The 14,373-nt window shown below is 45.0% G+C and overlaps 1 pseudogene; it reads left to right on the top strand.

Moving 5' to 3' along the window:
- LOC135523716 (myocardin-related transcription factor A-like) overlaps positions 1-13,898 on the top strand; it is a 47,377-nt pseudogene extending 33,479 nt beyond the window's left edge.
- The last annotated feature ends 475 nt before the right edge of the window (positions 13,899-14,373 follow it).

Genomic DNA, 14,373 nt, shown 5'->3' with positions numbered 1-14,373 from the left:
CAGTCAAGGTAGAGTTGGATATATAAATAAGAGTGAATTACAGAGTAGACAGGATCCTCCATGATCCATTTACATGTATTTGGAGACAAATGTTGATTGATATGAGTGGTTAGGCCAATATTTAGGCCTGTTAGTCTGTGACCCCATCCCCCCGGTTGACCTCCTAACCTCTGGCTTGACCCCTTCCTGTAAGCCAGCATTACGTCCCACAATGGACGGACACCACACACACACACACACAGGTGATGTGATGATGAAATCTCCAGTGTCCCTCATCATCCTCTTCAACTTTCCACTGTGTGTGTATTGTACTTGTTTTGGTGTGTATGTTTGTGTGCTTACGTGTATGTCCACATTTGTGTTTTGATGGGGGCTCCTGGGGTGAGATGCTTAGTCACACACACACACACACACACACACACAGACAGGGACATGCTAAGGACCAATAAAGTTGAAGAGTGATGGATGTAGAAAGTCCCCCTCTCAGAATGACTTTCCATCACTCCTCTCTCTCATCTGTCCGCCCCTCCTTAAAGATCCTGTCTGGTCTGTTATTCAGATCTTTATTGATTGTTCTCAGACGTACACCTCTCTCATACTATAGCAGGCTGTTCCTCCTTCACTGTTCTGCTGAAACGGGTCAGGCACCAGTCAATACAAAAACACACTGTTCTATTTTCTCTTGCTGTTTGGTGGTTATAACTCCTTTGACCTTTTCATATAGAGTTCTGCTTTGAGTGTGTGTTCTCACACTGTCAATCTCCAGTGGTGGTGAAGAGCTCACAGCATAGTCTGTACTCCTTCGTTCATTCTCTCTTCCTTCGTCGTTTCTCCCTCTTTCCCTCACTGTCCACAGCACTGAAGAGTCCGGCAGCCTTCCACGAGCAGCGGAGGAGTCTGGAGAGAGCCAGGGTGAGTCTCTCCACATCGGTCTTTCTTTCTGTAGTTCAATATGTGCACTCTTTGTTGAACTGCGTCCTCTCTCTGAGACAACACTCATCTCTCTCTCTCTCTCTCTCTCTCTCTCTCTCTCTCTCTCTCTCTCTCACACACACTGCTCTCTCTCTCTCTCTCCTTTTCCACCCTTCTCCTCTCTCATATCTCTTCTCCCACCCCCCTCTCCTCCCTTCCAGACTGAGGACTATCTGAAGAGGAAGATCAGGAGTCGTCCTGAGCGCTCAGAGCTGGTCAGGATGCACATACTGGAGGGTGAGTCACAGCGCCCCCTCTCTGATCACCACAGAACTACACCGTCACACGTTACTTCTTGACGTGGTTACACTGAGCCAACTATACCACGTCTGTTTGTGCTGCTCTATATACATAAGTATGTTTAGTTATGCACTTGTTTGTGGACTTTGTGTACCTAATTGAGTGGTGTCTGTACATCCTTGTGAAACCGTGTATGTTTTTCTCTTCACACAGAGACGTCAGCAGAGCCGTCTCTGCAGGCCAAGCAGCTGCAGCTGAAGAGGGCCAGGTTGGCTGATGACCTCAATGATAAGATCTCCCACAGACCTGGTCCTATAGAGCTCATCCACAAGAACATCCTGCCTGTAGACCTGGACTGTCCTCTGCAACACTCACTACTGGGTATGGACACGCACTGTCTCCTGCAATACACACACAGTTCAAATGTTCCTCAAAATGTTATCATTGCAATATCACAATGTCACTACTGAACTGGTTTCAGGACATTGTTATTGCAAAATCCTCATGGTGGAGACTGTGAGACCATCATTAGTCATTCTGGTTTGGCAATCTCCTCTTGGTGCATTGCCAATTACTAATCTCACAGTTTGAAATACAGATGTTTGTTGTAGAGATACTGAACCTCACAACTTACCAACTAGTTTTTGTAGAAGATCATTTGTTTGGTGAGAAGAACGGTGAAATATAGGTTTAATTAATCTCTCTACTAGAGGTCGACCGATTTATGATTTTTCAACGCCGATACCGATTATTGGGGGGGGGGGGGGGGTCAAAGCGCTGATGCCGATTAATCGGCCGATTTAAAAAATATATATATTTTTAATTAATTAATTTATTTGTAATAATGACAATTACAACAATACTGAATGAACACTTATTTTAACTTAATATAGTACATCAATCAAATCAATTTAGCCTCAAGTAAATAATGAAACATGTTCAATTTGGTTTAAATAATGCAAAAACAAAGTGTTGGAGATGAAAGTAAAAGTGCAATATGTGCTATGTCAGAAAGCTAACGTTTCAGTTCCTTGCTCAGAACATGAGAACATGTGAAAGCTGGTGGTTCCTGTTAACTTGAGTCTTCAATATTCCCAGGTAAGAAGTTTTAGGTTGTAGTTATTATAGGATTTATAGGACTATTTCCCTCTATACCATTTGTATTTCATTAACCTTTGACTATTGGATGTTCTTATAGGCACTTTAGTATTGCCAGTGTAACAATATAGCTTCCGTCCCTCTCCTCGCTCCCCCCTGGGCTCGAACCAGCAACACAACGACAACAGCCACCATTGAAGCAGCGTTACCCATGCTGAGCAAGGGGAACAACTACTAGAAGGCTCAGAGCGAGTGACGTTTGAAACGCTATTAGCGCGCTCTAACTGGCTAGCCATTACACTTCGGTTACACCAGACTCATCTCGGGAGTCGATAGGCTTAAACAGCGCAATGCTTGACGCACAACGAAGTGCTGCTGGCAAAATGCACGAAAGTGCTGTTTGAATGAATGTTTACGCGCCTGCTTCTGCCTACCACCGCTCAGTCAGATACTTAGATACTTGTATGCTTGTATGCTCAGTCAGATTATATGCAACGCAGGGCACGCTAGATAATGTCTAGTAATATCATCAACCATGTGTAGTTAACTAGTGATTATGATTGATTGCTTTTTATAAGATAAGTTTAATGCTAGCTAGCAATTTACCTTGGCTTACTGCATTCGCGTAACAAGCAGTCTCCTTGTGGAGTGCAACGAGAGAGAGGCAGGTCGTTATTGGGTTGGACTAGTTAACTGTAAGGTTGCAAGATTGACAAGGTGAAAATCTGTCGTTCTGCCCCTGAATAAGGCAGTTAACCCATCGTTCCTAGGCTGTCATTGAAAATAAGAATGTGTTCTTAACTGACTTGCCTAGTTAAATAAAAGTATAAAAAAATATATATTTAAAAAAATCGGCAACTCTGCACCCAAAAATACCAATTTCCGATTGTTAGGAAAACTTGAAATCGGCTATTCTGATTAATCAGTCGACCTCTACTCTCTACCACACACAGATTCTCCAAAGGGTGCAGGAGAGTCCTCATTGGACGAGGACAGCAGTGATGCGTTTTCTCCGGACACTCTAGCCAATCACGACTCTCCACTGGGTGCTGTCTCCCAGCTGTCACCCTCTGACATGCTCACTCAGAACGGGGACATGTCCCCCTCACAGGTACAGATCATTCTAAAAATATTGTTTTTATTTTTGTACAGTACTTATAGCCACAGAATGGAGATTACATAGACGAGTAATCACGTGAGTTGTCCCATTATTGGCGCTTCAACTGACCAATCAGATGTTTTCTTAGTTCCTTACCCAGGTCCCTCCTCCCCCTCCTCCGCTGTTGCTGAATGACCATGACTCCTTGCAACGACAGAAGCTGACCAATGGGACAGTGACGCCAGTTGCTTCCCGCCCTGTCAGTGGTCAAACCAAGGTGAGGGACATCCCCTGTTGTTAGTCTGAATATCTTGCTATGAAGGTTGGAATGTAATACTTTATGTATACAATCATATCTTACCCTCCCTCGATCTCGCTCGCTCACTCTATCGATCCCTCCTTGTAACTCTGTTCCAGTCCAAGCCCAGCTCGGAGCGCCTCTCCCAGAGGCCTAAGAAGTCAAAAGACGCGAAGCCCAAGGTGAAGAAGCTGAAGTACCACCAGTACATCCCTCCGGACCAGAAGGCTGACCGGGAGCCACCCCCTCAGCTGGACTCCACCTACGCCAAGATCCTCCACCAGCAGCAACTCTTCCTCCAGCTGCAGATCCTCAACCAACAGCAGCAGCAACACTACAACTACCACACCATCCTCCCAGCACCACCCAAGTGAGTGTGTGAGGGAAAGGTGTGTGTGTGTTGGGATTGGAATTGGAATTGGCAATGTGTGTTTGAAAATAAGAGGCATCACAAAATTCACTCCATGCTGTTTAATGGCATGTGGTTTTGTGTGTTAAAGCGACTGTGCCACCCTGTGTGCGTATGGACTCACTTCTCTGTTTCTTGTTTCTCCTCAGACCACCTGCAGAACAGCCAACTTTAACAAACCCCGGCCCCTCCCCTTCACGCAGTGTTCCCCCGACGAACCCGGCCCCTTCCAATCAACATGGGCCAAGTCGTCAGAGCCAAACCCCTGTGGGAGGGGCCAAACCTTTGACGCTACCAGCCAACCTGGATGACTTCAAAGTGAGTAGATGCCAGATGGTGAAGCGTGATTCATCACTCAAGAGAATGCATTTCCACTGCTCCAGAGTCCAATGGCGGCAAGCTTTACACCACTCAAACGGGCGTTGGCATTGCGCATTGTGATCTTAGGCTTGCGTGTGGCTGCCGATGAGCAGTTCTAGTGCTGTCCTTGTTTCCAGAGGCAGTTTGGAACTTGGTAGTGAGTGTTGCAAACGAAGTCAGCACTCAGCGGTGCTGTTCTGTGAGCTTGTGTGACCTGCCACTTCGCGGCTGAGCCTTTGTCTCTCCTAGACATTTCCACTTCACAATAACAGCACTTACAGTTGACCAGGGCAGCTCTAGCAGGGCAGAAATTTGACGAACTGACTTTTTGGAAAGGTGGCATCTTATGACGGTGCCACGTTGAAAGTCACTGAGCTCTTCAGTAAGGCCATTCTACTGTCAATGTTTGTCTATGGAGATTGCATGGCTGTGTGCTCGATTTCATACACCTGTCACTAACGGGTGTTGCTGAAATAGCCGAGTCCACTAATTTGAGTGTGCACATACTTTTATATATATATATATATATATATATATATATATATATATATATATATATATATATATATATATATATATATATATATATATATATATATATATATATAGTGTACTTAACAAGGGGGTAAGGATCAGAATCATAACTCTTCTTCTCCCCTCCAGGTTGCTGAGCTGAAACAGGAGCTGAAACTGCGGAGTCTGACCGTATCTGGCACTAAGATGGACCTTATCGAGAGGCTGAGGAACTACCAGGAGCAGAATGGTGGAGGTGGAGCTGGTGTTACTGCGACTGTAACACCTAAACCTAGCCTACCAACCCCACAGCACGCCTCAACCCAACCTGCTGGCTTCACCATCTCTGCCCCCCCCCATGCAGGGACCAATACCCTCACTCACCAATCAGGAGAGGCAGGCGGGAAGATACCCGCTTTCTCATTGGCTCAGAGTGCTGCTCCAGCCCGTATTATGAGGTTTGGGAGTACAAACTCCTCCCCTCCTGTGTCTCCCACCCCGTCAGAACGGTCGCTGGCGGTAATGAGCCCCGATGAGACCAGCTGTAATGGAGACTTATTTGGGGAGATGGTGAGCTCTCCCCTGACCCAGCTCAGCCTGCACCCTTCCCCAGCCTCCATCAAAGAGGAGAACCAGGGTCACTTACCCACCTGCAGCCTCTCCCAGTCTCGGCTTTCACCCACTGCGCCTCAACCTGCCACCCCACCTCAGGAGCCCTCAGGAGCCCCTGGGGCAGCCATGGAGGCCTCCCCCTTGGACAAGGACCAGTTGCTCCAAGAGAAGGACAAGCAGATTGAGGAGCTGACACGCATGCTGAGGCAGAAACAGAGGCTGGTGGAGACCCTGCGCTCGCAACTGGAGCATGGGAAACAGACAGGATTGAAAGAGATGCAGGGTGTGGTGATCAACGGTTATGTCCAGGAGGCCCAAACCAAAACCACCTCCATCAGAGCCTCAACCATTCTCTATCCCACTCTCACCAATGGAGAGATGGTGAGGGTCAAGAAGGAGGTAGAGATGCAAGAAGAGATGGAGGGGTTGGACGAAGCTCAGCCTAAGGGACAGCCTCAGCCGACACAGTGCTCCCAGCAGACTCTGCTCAAACTGCAGCAGATCCACCGGATACAGGTTCAACAACAGACACAACAACTACTTCAGACACAACAACAACAGCAGACACAACAACAGCAGTCCCAACAGCTCCAGCAACAAAAACAGCAACAAGAGACACAGCAGATGCAGCAGCAGAAGACATCAGCCCAGATGCTACTCCAGCAACAGCAGCAGCTGCAGCAGCTAATCATCCAGCAGACCCAGCAGAAACAGCTCCACCTACAGCACAAACAGCTGCAGGCCCAGCAGAGGAAGCAGCAGAGACAGGCCCAGAGACAGCAGCAGAACAAACAACTGAGTCAGACCGTCACCACACAACAGGTACATTCAGTCATTACAGATCTATATCGTACAGTCTATAGATCTACGGTATAGGTATACACACTGCAGACGGTCACCGCACATCAGGTACAGATTTAATATTTAACAGAATAACCTTGTCCGAAACCATACATGCATTTTTAATGGAATAAATTTGTCTGAAACCCGAAGACTATTCTTGACCTCAGCGGGCAAAGATCTGGGTTTGGAACCAAGTCTGTCTCTTCCCCATCTCTATTGGGTCGTTGGTTTGAATATGTCTGTTCTCTACTCCTATTCTCTCCAGGTCACTCCAGTCTTCATCGGCCAACAGAATGGCACCCAGGTCCCCGCCCAGACCTTCTCATTGGACCTCCTCAAGTCGGGCACCACGCCCACCCTTGTCACCGACGGCAACGGCAACCACTACTTGATAGCACTGACCAATCACAATGCAGAGGGCCAGAACGGCATGACCTCATTGGGCAAAACTAGTGGATCACAACGCATCACACTGCAGGTACAGTTACGCTGGAAATCTGCTAATAAGTGTTACAGGTTTCTATGTTAAAACCTCTCTAGGCTAGGTGTAACGCTACCGTCCCACCTGACCAACATTCAGTGAAAGTGCAGGGCGCCAAATTCAAACAACAGAAATCTCATCATTAAAATTCCTCAAACATACAATTATTATACACCATTTTTTGTTATACACCAACTTCTTGTTAATCCAACCACAGTGGCCGATTTCAAAAAGGCTTCACGGTGAAAGCATACCATGCGATTACCTGAGGACAGCACCTAGTCACAAAAAACATACAGCTAATGAGAGGAGTCACAAAAAGCAGAAATAAAGAGATAATGAATCCCTAACCTTTGATCTTCATCAGATGGCACTCATAGGACTTCATGTTACACAATACATGTGTGTTTTGTTCTATAAAATTCATATTTATATCCAAAAATCTCAGTTTACGCGTTATGTTCAGTAATGTTTTGCTTCCAAAACTTCCGTTGATTTTGCAGAGAGCCATATCAATTTACAGAAATACTCATCATAAACATTGATGAAAGATACAAGTGTTATACATACGTTTCGAGATAAACTTCTCCTTAATGCAACCGCTGTGTCAGATTTCAAAAAAGCTTTACAGTGAAAGCACACCATGCGATTATCTGAGGACAGTGCTGAGCCACCCAAACAAGCCATACAGATACCCACCAAGTTGTGGAGTCAACAGAAGTCAGAAATAGCGTTATAAATATTCACTTACCTTTGATCTTCATCGGAATGCACTCCCAGGAATCCCAGTTCCACAATAAATGTTTGTTTTGTTCGATAAAGTCCATATTTATGTCCAAATACCTCCTTTTTGTTCGCGCGCTTAGTTCACCAATCCAAATGCACAAGGCGCGGGCACGAAGTCCAGACGAAAAGTCAAAAAAGTTCCATTACAGTTCGTAGAAACATGTCAAACGATGTATATAATCAATCTTTAGGATGTTTTTATCATAAATCTTCAATAATATTCCAACCGGACAATTCCTTTGTCATTAAAAAGGAAAGGGAACGGAGCTTGTGCTCACAGCCGCGCGCGATAAACAACTCATAGCTTTCAGCTGAGCCATCTACTGTGAGTGGTCTTATTCGCTCCCCTTTCACAATAGAAGCCTGAAACAACTTTCTAAAGACTGTTGACATCTAGTGGAAGCCTTAGGAAGTGCAATCTGACCCCATTTACACTGGATATTGGATAGGCAATCACTTGAAAAACTACAAACCTCAGATTTCCCACTTCCTGGTTGGATTTTTCTCAGGTTTTCGCCTGCCATATGAGTTATGTTATACTCAGACGTCATTCAAACAGTTAACTTCAGTGTTTTCTATCCAAATCTAATAATAATATGCATACCTGAGCTTCAGGGCCTGAGTAGCACGCTTTTCATCCGGACGTGATAAATACTGCCCCCTATCCCAAAGAAGTTTAAGAGAGAAAATTATTGTGAAATAAGGTAGCACAGTGCAGTAAACCACTTAGGTTGGATGTCCGTGGCGTGGAAATCGAGTTAGCATAATACAAAAATCCACAATAAACTCTGTCAGTTTAAGCTAGAGACATGTTTTTTTGCATCAGATGCGTCTCAATCCACCACATCCGCCAATTGCACTTCTGCATCGATTTTATACACCTTTCAGCAACCAAGTGTGGCTGAAATATCCAAATCCACTAATTTGAAGGGGTGTCCACATACTTTATGTATAGTGTATCTCTCGGATATAGGACTGACACTTCAGAACAAACTTCCTTTAGATTTGTTTTGGGGGCTATCTGTTGTTCCATGTAGTGAATCCGTTATTCGATGCTTTTGCATGGGCTAATAGCAGTAAATCAAATAGCTAAATGACCTTCTTAAAACAATTCCATATAGCTTAGTACAGTAGTCACCAACTCGATTGACTGGTCAATCTCCAAGCCATTCGTAGTCGATCACCAAACATTTCTGTAAAAAAAAACTACGATAAAGCCTTGCGTTCCTATTTTTTGTTATTTGTTTCACACTGTTGAAAGCAGGTGCACTTGATTCAACAGCCCTCGTGCCGGGAAGGGAAAGTGTTCCAATTTTGAACCATTTCATGTCTGAAGGTAGAACTCTGCCTACCCACCAGGCCCAGAGAGCAAATCAAGTGCATCTATAGGCCTCCTCATCTATAGGCCTCCTCATCTATAGGCCTCCTAGGTTTCCTCGCAACATAAACTGAATAAAGAAGCTATGTACGCACAGCAATGTTGATCATGTGAGATTTCAAAACTTTGAAAACCATGGCTAGAGAGAGACACTCAACAAATACAGAACCTTTGTTTTTGATTCAGAACGCAATATATACATTTAAATCAGAAAATTAACAGAAATGGCATTGACAAAATTGACAACCTAGACTTTGATCAAAATAACTGAAATTAAGCGCTTCCTATAGCCATCGATGAGCTTCCTGCACCAATCTTCCATCAAGTTTTGTCTTGCAGCCACGTCCAGGGAGGTTGGCTACAGTGGCATGGGCCTTTGGACATCTTGATAACATTATGTACGGTGGAAACAGGAACATCAACGTCTCTGGAGGTGGGACTTGTAGCCTTGAGATTGTCCATGCTTGGCTACAATCTTGTGTCTGACCTCCTCAGATAATTCTCTGGTTTTCTTTTCTCCATGCTCATTGCGGTACACACAGTGACACAAAACAGGAGAATTAGTACTTTTCTCTATTCAAACTGGTTGAATGAGTGACTTTTATATTGCAGGCACCTGCAAAGTAAAGGAGAGTCACCAGCTTGAAATCAAATTATTTCTAACTACTTCTAGAAGGTGCCAATAATATTGTCTGTGTCATTTTAGTATTTCTTAGTAAATATATATGCTTTTTAACTGTAAACCAAAGACATGCATATGTGGATACCTACATTATTATTATTTTTTTTCAACAGTTTTCTGGAAGAAATGGTGCAAGGGTGCAAATATTTTTGGCCACAACTGTATTACCAGTGTGATCATATACCTTTTTTTTGGGGGGGGGGGGGTATAATTGGATTGGAAGGGAAATTCAAGCATTGCCAATGTGCAGTGATAATGTAATGGGCCTATAGCCTACTGCACAAACCTCATGACTACAGAAGTATTTTTAATTGGTTAATGTTGCGAAGGCTTATGTTTTTCAAGTCATGTATTCTTTTTTTTTATCTGAGCGGGAGATCTCTGCTTGCATTTTGACTCCGTGATTTTGACTCTCCCAGTCAAATTGTCGACAAGGCAGCCCTATGTATCGTTCAAAAACGTACCATTTCCCTTTTCCATAAAATATGATAGTTTTCATTGGGAAGGCACATAAAGCGTTTTTATCAAAAGCCATCACTTTTGCATGTGAAATCCAACTCATTACTCCACATGCTTAACCTACGTCACTTTTGCATGTGAAATCCTACTCATTACTCCACATGCTTAACCTACGTCACTTTTGCATGTGAAATCCTACTCATTACTCCACATGCTTAACCTACGTCACTTTTGCATGTGAAATCCTACTCATTACTCCACATGCTTAACCTATGTCACTTTTGCATGCGAAATCCTACTCATTACTCCACATGCTTAACCTACGTCACTTTTGCATGTGAAATCCTACTCATTACTCCACATGCTTAACCTACGTCACTTTTGCATGTGAAATCCTACTCATTACTCCACATGCTTAACCTACGTCACTTTTGTTTTTTCTGCCGATTTCAACGTCGTCCAGGTCAGCCAGAGCGGGACTCACACCAGGGATGCAGCCCGGTCCAAAACAAATGGAATAATTTTTCACCCGGGCCAGCTTAATCAAAATCCATCCATGTTTAATGGTGAATTCAATCTCCCTATTTTGTCCTCTAGCGATTGCAGTCAACTCCAGGCAAACTCCCCAGCCAATCCCCAGCTGAGATACTCAGCTCTGACACTCAATCAAAACAACAGTTACAACCAGGCCCTGTCAATCAACCTATCAAGAAGGTATGAGAATTACAACAAAGCAAGGCAAATACAAAGTCTGCTCTCACACACACACAATTTTAGCTGTCACTGTCTGGCAATACTCCTAAAATCATCACTGTCCTTTTTCTCTCCTTCAGGAACAGAAGGCGTTTCTACGTCTGGAGACCAATGGCATGACCAATGGAGTAACAGAGCCAAGTCAGTCTGTCTCCGCTCCGCCCAATCTCCATCCTTTCTTTGACGAGGTGTCCAACTCGTCTGAAAGCCCAAGCACAGCCTCCCCCTTCCTCAAGGTAAGAGCAATTCTGCAATGATCATTCATGGCATGTCCACTATCATCTCATATTTGGCTTTTCATTCATCTGCAACTATATTTTTTACTTGCATTTATTCTTTCTCTGAAGCCTATTTCCTTTCCCCTTCCCTCATCCTTTCTTTATTCTCTCCTTCCACCCTTTCAGAGAGAAGTGTGTCCGACCTTTGACCGGCACACATTGTTCACCCCTCCCTCTCCTAAACAGACCTCTTTCTCCTCCACTCAACGCCTCAAAGTATGTCCTTCACTCCTGCCATGTCCCTCTGCACAGGTCTATCCATGTCTTTCCTGTTCATTATTTTTCTCTTCCATCTTTTATTTTCTCTGTCCATCTTTTAGCATTGGTCTTATCTCAAATTTGCTCAGTATGTTGTTGATTTTATAGTACTGTACATGATTGCCGGTGTTGTTAAACAGCCATGACTACTGTAAACTGTACTAAATGTCTTCTCTGCCCCCAGGAGAACGGCCTGAGCAGTCAACAGATGGACGACCTGTTTGACATCCTCTTGAAGAGTGGAGGTAATCGAACAGAGCAGTGTACACACAACACTCACACAAATATCTTCATAATGTCTTACATGCTGACCACACCGCTCGCGTCGCGTGTGCCAATGAGAGACTGTGTTGCCAAGCCCTAAAATAGAAGTCGGTTCTCTTTGTGACACTGAACGCGGTGCGGTGCATGTCCTGCTTCTCCCATCTCCTCATTTGGTTTATAGAAGCAGATACCCGCGTGGGTGATTGAAAGATTAACTGAGTTTGGTCGGTTGTCATGGTAACTATGAAAGTTAGATGCCAATCGCCATATAAAGTCCAAACAAGAAAAGGCCTGGAAGGAGGAGAGATGACTTGAAACGATTCGGTTGACCGTTTTATGTGTGGATTAATTGTCAGAGTAGAGGACCTTGTGCATTTCAGGTAAGATAACAACTCAACATTTATATCCCAGGACAAATTAGCTAGCAACAGCAGGCTAGCTAGCTAAATTTCCATAAATGTTTAATGATTTTCAACCTGTACCCAAATAAATATATTTCAACCTGCTTGTCATGATCGCGTTTGGTGTGGGGGGACAAAATCAATTTGCGCACGTTGGCTGATGCGCGTGGCTGGTTTCGGTATGGTGTTACTGCCAATACATGAGCGCCAACCCATTGTTTTGATAATTGTTAATATTTATGCTTTTTCTTTCTCTTCCCCACCCAGAAATCTCTGGATTCCGAGCAGACCCTTCCCTGTCCCTCCTCCACTCCAACCCCCCCACCCCTCCCTCGTCCCCTCTCCACCTGTCGCCCCCCACACCCCCTCCGGAGCCCTCCCTACCCGCCCTGCCCTCCCAGCAGCCATTGCCCTGCCCAGGAAGTAGTCGTCTGGAGGATTTCCTGGAGAGCACCACCGGCACGCCCCTCCTGGGAGTGGAGCCTGACGGTGGCCTGACTTTGATTGACGACCTCCACAGCCAAATGCTTAGCACATCCAGCATCCTGGACCATCCCCCCTCCCCGATGGACATGGACACCAGTGACCTGGGCTTTTCCCCCACCCAGCAGGGCTTGACTTCGGGGACCCAGCCCTGGACAGCATGGACTGGCTCGACATCTCCATGGGAGGTGGAGGGGGAACGAGTCTTGCCCCTCTGGGCCCCCACACGCTCCCCAGTGTGTTCTCAGTAGACTTTCTGGACAGCTCGGACCTCACTCTGCACTGGGACTCCTGTTTGTAGCTTCTACGGAGTGAGGAGTGGTAAAGACTCACACATAGACACACGCTCACGCATACTGCGTACAGGCTCTTATCTCTCTCACGCAAACACTCTTACTCGATAAGCAGGTCCACCACTCTGGAGGTTCACTGGCCCAGCCACATTCACTGAGACCGGGGGCCTTGCCCTGCATTCACTCTAGTTGGACAGGCTGAAGAGCAAAACTGACTTTAGATCAGAGGCAGTGGGTGAGAGGTGGTACTGCATTAGTGGAGCTTGGTCTATGACACACCCTTATGGTGACAAAGGGTAATACACGTGGAGGGCAGACCCAAAGTGTCAGTGGTGCCTGCACTGATTGGTGGAAAGCTGTAATGAACAAACCTCATTGGTGGAAAATAATGAATCGAACCTCATTAGTGCAAACCAGAGGAGCGTTTACAATGGTATTTAATGTTTAGCTCAACGGAAACTGCACTGCACTGAACGACCAGTGGAAAAGCGGGTTGATTATGGTGGCCCAGAGGGAGGTTGTGTATGGTGTGTGCTGCACGAGTTTATACGATTTTCAAATGGTCACACCAATATTGATCAACCACACCTCGCTGCACTATCCAAACAGAAGCAAATGTACGTCAAAGGCTGTTGAACGGTACACGCCATTTTGGGGAAGCGTGTCCGCCACGCAACGTAGCAAACGTTGTATTGAATTGAACGCACCCCAATTGGTGAAATGAACCTCATTGGAGGCGGCAGTTACTGGAGGTGTTTGCTAGACCACTATGCATTTCTGTATGTGGGGGGTGTATTATTGATTGTCCATGTTTTTCTTCCCAGTTGCATAGAATTGCAGGTGGGAAATAAAGTGGTCATGGCTTGGTTTCCAAACAACTTGGACCTTGTCATTTTATATGAAAAAAATATATATAAAAAATTAAATCAACTTGAAAATATGTGTATTGTTTTTATTATACCATAACCTTTTGTAAATGCACACTGATTTGGTGACTGTCTATAACTTTACAGTTTTTGTGGCACTGGACATAGCCACTGGAGGGCGACATTATCATTGACAAAATACTGCTTGAGAGTACCCATCACAGATCAACTGCACTTTTTGTTTTTAGGCCAAGTTAACTGGTCTTTAACCTAAATTAATGTGTACATTTATGTGGGAAATCAGCATTTGAGGACTGCTTTGGAGGCACATGTGCCCAGAGAGATGGCAACCTTACCTTAGGTCCAGCATTGTCTTGATTTCATTGGGTCGGCAACCCCAAATTGATTATTATGTTCAGATGGTGACACAAACAAACTGATCAAAAAGGAAAACTACAAACAGGCCTAAACTCAAGATTGCAAATCATGGCCACCAAACTAACCCAGCAGCCTCACGGCTTATCAGCTGGGACACTGACTGACCATC

This window comes from Oncorhynchus masou, chromosome 31 (genome assembly GCF_036934945.1).
Source record: "Oncorhynchus masou masou isolate Uvic2021 chromosome 31, UVic_Omas_1.1, whole genome shotgun sequence".
In the NCBI taxonomy this organism is placed as follows: Eukaryota; Metazoa; Chordata; class Actinopteri; order Salmoniformes; family Salmonidae; genus Oncorhynchus; species Oncorhynchus masou.
Note: the sequence above shows the minus strand (reverse complement) of the source record. Positions and strands in the feature narration are given on the sequence as shown.